Source organism: Phacochoerus africanus, chromosome 8, assembly GCF_016906955.1.
Source record: "Phacochoerus africanus isolate WHEZ1 chromosome 8, ROS_Pafr_v1, whole genome shotgun sequence".
Lineage (NCBI taxonomy): Eukaryota > Metazoa > Chordata > Mammalia > Artiodactyla > Suidae > Phacochoerus > Phacochoerus africanus.
Genome location: NC_062551.1, coordinates 110,490,218 through 110,497,328, shown reverse-complemented (window position 1 = coordinate 110,497,328; position 7,111 = coordinate 110,490,218).

Here is a 7,111-nt window from a genome sequence, read left to right as displayed (position 1 = left end):
CCCCACCCCCCTCTCCCTATCCCCCTGGGCCCACAAGCCTTCCCTTAACCTTCAAACCTCTAACCAGACACGGGAGTTTCCCAAGGTTGCAGTCAAGGGACACTTATTTTGCTTGCTACACAACACAAGTCGTGTGGGGCCTCAGTGGACCAACCCAACGTGAGGCTGCCTCCAGTCAACCTGGAGCAACCCCACTGATCCCAGCAAGGAGGAGGAGAGGGTGGGGATGGGGTGAAGAAGCCCGCAGAAAGAGGCTCCAGAGTCCTACAGGGCAGGGGCTCAGGCAGCTGGGCAGTGACCCATCCCTGGCTGTTCCCTTGGTGATGGTGCCTAGCAGATAGGCAGGGCGCCACAAGAGGCTTTATCATTAGTCCTTCCACATGTGAAAGGCGAAAGCCCGCCACGGAGGTGGCTATGGGTAGGTGTGAATGGTAGGAGGAAGGGGAGACTGCATGAAAGCCAAGGCCCTCTCCTACCTAAATTCAAGCAAGCTTTACCTCTCAGGAAGCCTGTGTGTACCATCAATATACTTTCATTTAAAGGGCCCCAGCAGTTTCCACTATAGCACAATGGGATGGATGGTGTCTCTGCAGTGGTGGGACACAGGTTCAATCTCTGGCCCAGGACAGTGGGTTAAGGATCCCGCACTGCTGCAGCTGCAGATGAGGTTGCAACTGCAGCTCGGATTTGATCCCTGGCCCAGAAACTCCATATGCTGCAGGGTAGCCAAAGAAAGAGTTGGAAAAAGTCTAATAAATAAATGGCTCCAGAGTCAAGGGAGTGTGGGATTTGTGCCCTGTGCAGCCACCAGAAGCTCAACTCCTGTATTCCTAGCTGGTTTCCAGAAGCTGTCATTCTGCACTTTCTCCTGATGTGCTCCAGCCTTAGTAAACAAACAAGTCCCAGATAAAGACATGCCATGGACCTTTGCCTTTTGCCTTTTGTTCTTCCTCAGTCTAGGGAACTCCAATTTATTTGCAGTGATCTGAGCCACAACAGTGACAATATCAGATCCTTAACCCACTGAGCTGCAAGGGAACGCCTAAGTAAAAATTAAAAATATAAAAGATGTGGGAGAATTTGCTTAGAAATGAGACAGACTTTAATAATCTCTCTTAAGAAGGTAAGACCCAATATAGCGATACTCTAGGCCGAGTGTTGCCCCCTGTCACTGGAAGCACAGTGGTGTTTTTCTTTGGCAGACAATCTTTCCAACTTTTCTCCAACCCTCCATTGCACTAACCCCTCTGAATGCAGTTAATGTATGTAGCCAGCTAATTTGTCCAGTGCTTTAATAAGTTTAGGCCCAGTTCTTGCATTTATATACTGACACGTATGCCAGGTTAAGAAAACAATTTTTTCATATTATCAGAGTTCCTAGAAAATTGTGCCTAATTAAATCACTCTAGTGCTGTGCTCTCAGGCAAACTAACCTCTCCGGGCTTCAAACTTCTCATCCTGAAATCTGATTTTACTGCTAAGGCTCAGGACAGCTTGAAAACTTCTAAACCTGGATCTGATCTGACCCACAGGGGTATGTAGTTTTAAGCAAAAGTGATATTCAGAAAAGTCCAAATTTACCAAACATCAATAGGGTTGAGAATTGGTCAAACAGTACTTCTCAAACTTATAACACACATACCAATCCCCTGGACATCTTGTTGAAATGTTGATTCTGATTGAGAAGCTCTGGGTGGGGACAAAGTTCTGCATCTAGCAAGTTCCTGGTGATGCCTGTGCTGCTGGTCCATGGACCACACTTTGAATAATATGCTAAGGCCTTCCAGTCAACACCACTGCCAAGGGCGCTTCCCGGCGCAGAATCCTGTCTTGCTTTATATCTGTGACGTGGCCACACTGGCCACAGCTGTCTGCCCCCAGGGACCAACACCTCACACCAGAGCAGTCATCTATAGGCCTGCCAGTCATTTGTGAAATAGTTTAGCACAAAACCACTATCCAAAAGGCATGAATATCCACATGGAAGGGCATCTAATCCACGCAAACACTTCCTCTCTCCTGGGAGGTTTGAATGTGACACAGATTTGTCACAGATGCAAACCTGTGCAAGGAGGAAGCACTGAACAGAACAAATGCAGTAGCAGAAAGGTTAGCAGGAGAAGCAGGGGCTGAGCAGCTGAGACATTGACGTCAGAAGTACTAGAGTTAAGAGAAAGGGATTCTGCCATTGATGGGACAGGATGACGGGGCTGCTGGATTGTGTGCTGTATGGTGATGATGTTTTCACCATCCCAGAAGCCTGGCCTCAGGGGTGCTGTATTCTGGCACTCCCCATAAGCCTGGGATTAAAGCCCATAAACGCAGACACCTTGAACATTCCTCTCTACCTTGGGACCCTAGAGGTGATTCTGCCCTTTGAGTCAATCCTTTTCTTCACCCAGGACTTTCCTATAGTTATGCTGTGAGCCACGGGGAGTCCAACCCAGGACTTCCCTGGAGCAAACAGGGATTTTAAAGGCAGCATAATTTGTCCACGTTTCCCACAGAGCCAGAAAGGTACCATTTCAGAACACCTTTCCAGAGCCAGATAACCAATTCTACCAAAACGCAATGGTGCAAGAGGGGAAGGATGGCATGGCGGTTTGTTCAGGCTGCCATAACAAAGTACCACAAACTGGGGGGATTAGAAAACAGAATATTTTCTCATGATTCTGGAGTCCAGAAGTCTGAGATGAAGGTGTCAGAGGAGTTGAGGTCTTCTGAGGCCTCTTTCTTTGGCTTGTAGATGGCTACCTTCTTGCTGTGTCCTCACATGGTCTTCTCTCTATATTTGTGCCTGTGTCCTCATCTCCTCTTCTTCTAAGGACACTGGTCTCATTGGATTATGACCACCCTAATGAGCTCATTTTAACTACCTCTTTAAAGACCTTCTCTCTAGGAGCTCCCGTGGTGGCTCAGTGGTTAACGAATCCGACTAGGAACCATGAGGTTTCAGGTTCGATCCCTGGCCTTGCTCAGTGGGTTAAGGATCTGGCGTTGCTGTGAGCTGTGGTGTAGGCTGCAGACATAGCTCGGATCCTGCATTGCTGTGGCTCTGGTGTAGGCTGGTGGCTACAGCTCCGATTGGACCCCTAGCCTGGGTACCTCCATATGCCGCAAGTGCGGCCCTAAGAAAGGCAAAAGGACAAAAAAAAAAAAAAAGACCTCTCTAGATACACATTCTGAAGTCCTGGGGATGACGATGTCAACATGAGAATTTGATAGCAGGTGAAGATCTTTCAAACCAATCATCCTTCTCTTTGAGGTGGCTGCCAGGCTGGTCCACCACGTGCTAGAAGGTGTATATGCCGGAGCAGGTTCTCCAGAGCTGCCCGCAAAGACTCTGTGAGCTCTGCAAAGGCAAGGTCAGTTGGATACAGCCCCAGCGGGCCAGAGCGCTATCAGTGCTAATAAATACACTGGTTTGGGAGGGCAGCAATGTGCTTCATGGTCTCATAGCCAGCCCTGTCTTGTTCAACACAATTTATGGACATGTTGAATAAACACAGAGGGCATGCTGATGAAGGGTGTGGGTGATGTAAGGCTGAGAGGGATAACGGGTTGCATAATTGATGGAGTCACCTGCACTCCAATGTCCTCAATGAGTAACAGAGTCAAAATTTGAATGAGCATGACTAGCTAGAATAACAGTCCAAAATGAACAAAATGAAGCATGTAGAACAAAGCAGTGTTTTCTCTTTAGGTTGACAGAGGCAATTGACAGACAAGCGCTTTTCAAAATGCAGTGAGCACAAGGATCACCTGGGGATCATACTAAGATGCAGGTTCTGATTCAGTAGGTCCTGAGTGGGGGCTTGAGAGCCTGCCTTTTTAGCAAGGTCCTGGATGAAGTCGATGTTGCTGGTCCACTGGCTATTCTCAGAATAGCGAGGGTGAAGAAGCCCTGGGGTAACTAATCAACCACAAGCACACAATCACCATCTGACTTCAGGTGTATGAATACACCCGCTATCCTGCGGTGCCCCCAGGCCCTGTGCTGTGTTGTGTGTAGCACAGAAAACGCATTTCCATGTGGCCTTTAGCAGAGTAGAATGTGACCAAAAGAACAATTAAAATTCTGAGACATCTACATGGTGAGAATGGAAGGAACCAGGACTCCAGCCCACAGAAGCGAACAAGTGTAGGAAAAGACATGGGTAGCTTTCCTCAAACATTTAAAGCGCTGCCACGTGGGACAGAGAGGACCTCCAAAGAATTAAAACACAAACAAAAACAAAACAAGATACAACAACCTCCCCACCAGCTCAGGGTAAGGATCAAGAGTGCAGGTTCTGGGATTGGAGAGACCAAGGTTCAAATCCCAACTCCACTACTTTCTCTGGGATTTCCACTAAGTTGTCTAATCTCTTAGCATCCCAGTGTCTTTATCTGTAAAGCAGAAATAACAATTTCACTGCTATAGTTATACTGTACCTCATAATATACATAGCATAGGACTATTACATTATGGTTATTACCAATTAATTAACTGCTTAATTTTATTTCTCACTTGTCCAAAATTGGTATCTCTGATTAGCAGACAATGCTGCTCTGAGTCATGATTCAGTGACCAAGGCTCCTTCCATCTGGGGGCTCTTCCATCTCCACAAGCCTTCCAGGGTCTCCATGGAAAGGGAAAGAGCACACAAGGTCATACATGGCGGGTTGTCATAAGCCAGTTCTGATACGTCACACATCACCTCTGCCTACACGTCACTGGCCAGACCTCAGGCTCAAGGCCACCTTTAATGACAGGGAGACTCAGAAACATGGTCTTGCCGTGTGCCTAGCAGGAAATGAGTTTGGGCAACAGCTGCTGTGAAGGTGGATGATTTAAATGGTGCAGGTAGAATGCTTGGGTTGGCCTCTGTTAGAGTCAGTGCGCAACAAAACGCTGTTATTACATAACTTTGGAGAACAAGTGTAGGCCCCAAATGGTAAATTATAGGAAAGTAGATTTCAAATCAAATCAAGACAAAACACAGAAATAATAGTTCAATTATGGCTTCTGATAAGATGGTAAGATTCCCAGCACTGGAAGTAGATGACCCAGGATTCAGGGTCCTTTATTCATAAAGGGAGGGAACTGCTTAATTAGGTGGAATGTTGGACCACTTAATCTGGGGACAGTCTCAGAAATATCAAGAACCTTGGGCTGCAGATAAGTGGCTTGCATCTAAAGGGGTTTGCACTTCAATGTGCGAGCCTAGACTACATCTACATCCTTGTGATGTAGATGTCTAATCTCTTAGCACTCCAGTGTCTTTATCTGTAAAGCAGAACAATTTAGCTGCTATAGTTATACTGTACATCATAATATACATAGCATAGCATTATTACATATATGGTTATGTATGTAACCATCCTTATAATCTATCAGACACTCATCTTTGTAACCTAGCCTGCACATAAGTGACTGATGGCACTCAGTAATCTTGAAACAGATGTAACCAGAGAGTGGATGTGACATCCCATCATTTTGCTTGATTTGATGTCTTTCTCTCCTTATCCCCACACCCACCTCTGCACCCATCAAACGATAGATTAAAATTAATCTTAGGAACCTGAGATTTGAGTCTTCCCTGGAGACAACTGCAGACTACATCATGAAAACAAGTTTGAGAATCTGGTAGATGACTGGCCCTATGTTACCACTTTAGGCAGAGCCGGCTGTTCTGACTTTTCCGTGGGTTTCTGCCTAGAATGCAGCAGATTTCTAAGGATGTTTTCCCCAAACTCCTGTAAACTGTCTGCCTATTCAGTGAATCCATAAGAAGTAGACAGAGGATGGTCTTTGAAAGCGGCAGTAGGCAAAATACACATTCTTTTTAAAAAGTTAGTAAGGATCATTTCAGTATTCCTCACAAAAGAAATCTGATGAAAACCCAAATTGCCTATAGGGACTCTAGATTTAGAACTTGCTTCTGGTTCCAACTCCCAGTTCCAGAGGCTAATAATGCCTGATGGTAGTACCTGTGAGGGGTAGTTAGAAAAATTATTCTTGATGTTTGTCCAATTTCCAAATCTCTCTCTCTTGCTCTTTTTTTTCTTTTTTCTTTTTTTTTTTTTCCTGTCTTTTAGGGCTGCAACCGCGGCATATGGAGATTCCCAGGCTAGGGGTCTAATTGGAGCTATAGCCGTTGGCCTACACCACAGCCACAGCAATGTGGGATCTGAGCCGTGTCTGCGACCTACACCAGAGCTCCCCGCAATGCCAGATCCTCAACCCACTGAGCAAGACCAGGGATCGAACCTGCAACCTCATGGTTCCTAGTCGGATTCATTAACCACTGAGCCACGACGGGAACTCACAATTTCCAAATCTCTCAGTGATGTGTCTCTGCCTGGTAATTCTTCCCTTTTGCTTCTTCCTTTTCTTTCCCAATGATACAGACTCCCAGCTCAAAAGGGAGACTGCCAGTGTCAAATCAACTGGTTTGATTGATTTTTTGGGACTGGGTCCCCAGCTGGCACTCTGGAGCCTGTGAAAGGAGCATTTACTGACATTTTCCACATATTGGCACATTCTCATTTCAGGACTAGACAGACAGGCCTCAGATGTGGGTTTGGGGCCAGACTACCACAATAAAGTAAGTATCACAACAAAGAGAGTCACACAAATATTTTGGTTTCCCAGTCCATATAAAACTTATATTTATACTACACTGTAATCTATTAAGTTTGCAATGGCATTATGTCTAAAAAAGCAATGTACAGGAGTTCCCGTCATGGCGCAGTGGTTAACGAATCCGACTAGGAACCAGGAGGTTGCGGGTTCGGTCCCTGCCCTTGCTCAGTGGGTTAACGATCCAGCGTTGCCGTGAGCTGTGGTGTAGGTTGCAGACGTGGCTCGGATCCCGAGTTGCTGTGGCTCTGGCGTAGGCCAGTGGCTACAGCTCCGATTCAACCCCTAGCCTGGGAACCTCCATATGCCGCGGGAGCGGCCCAAGAAATAGCAACAACAACAACAACAACAACAAAAAAAGACAAAAGACCAAAAAAAAGCAATGTACAACCTTAACTTAAAAATACCTAATTGCCAACAAGTGCTAACCATCCTCTGAGCCTTCAGTGAGTTGTAAATTTTGGTTGGTGGAGGGTTTGAAATGTT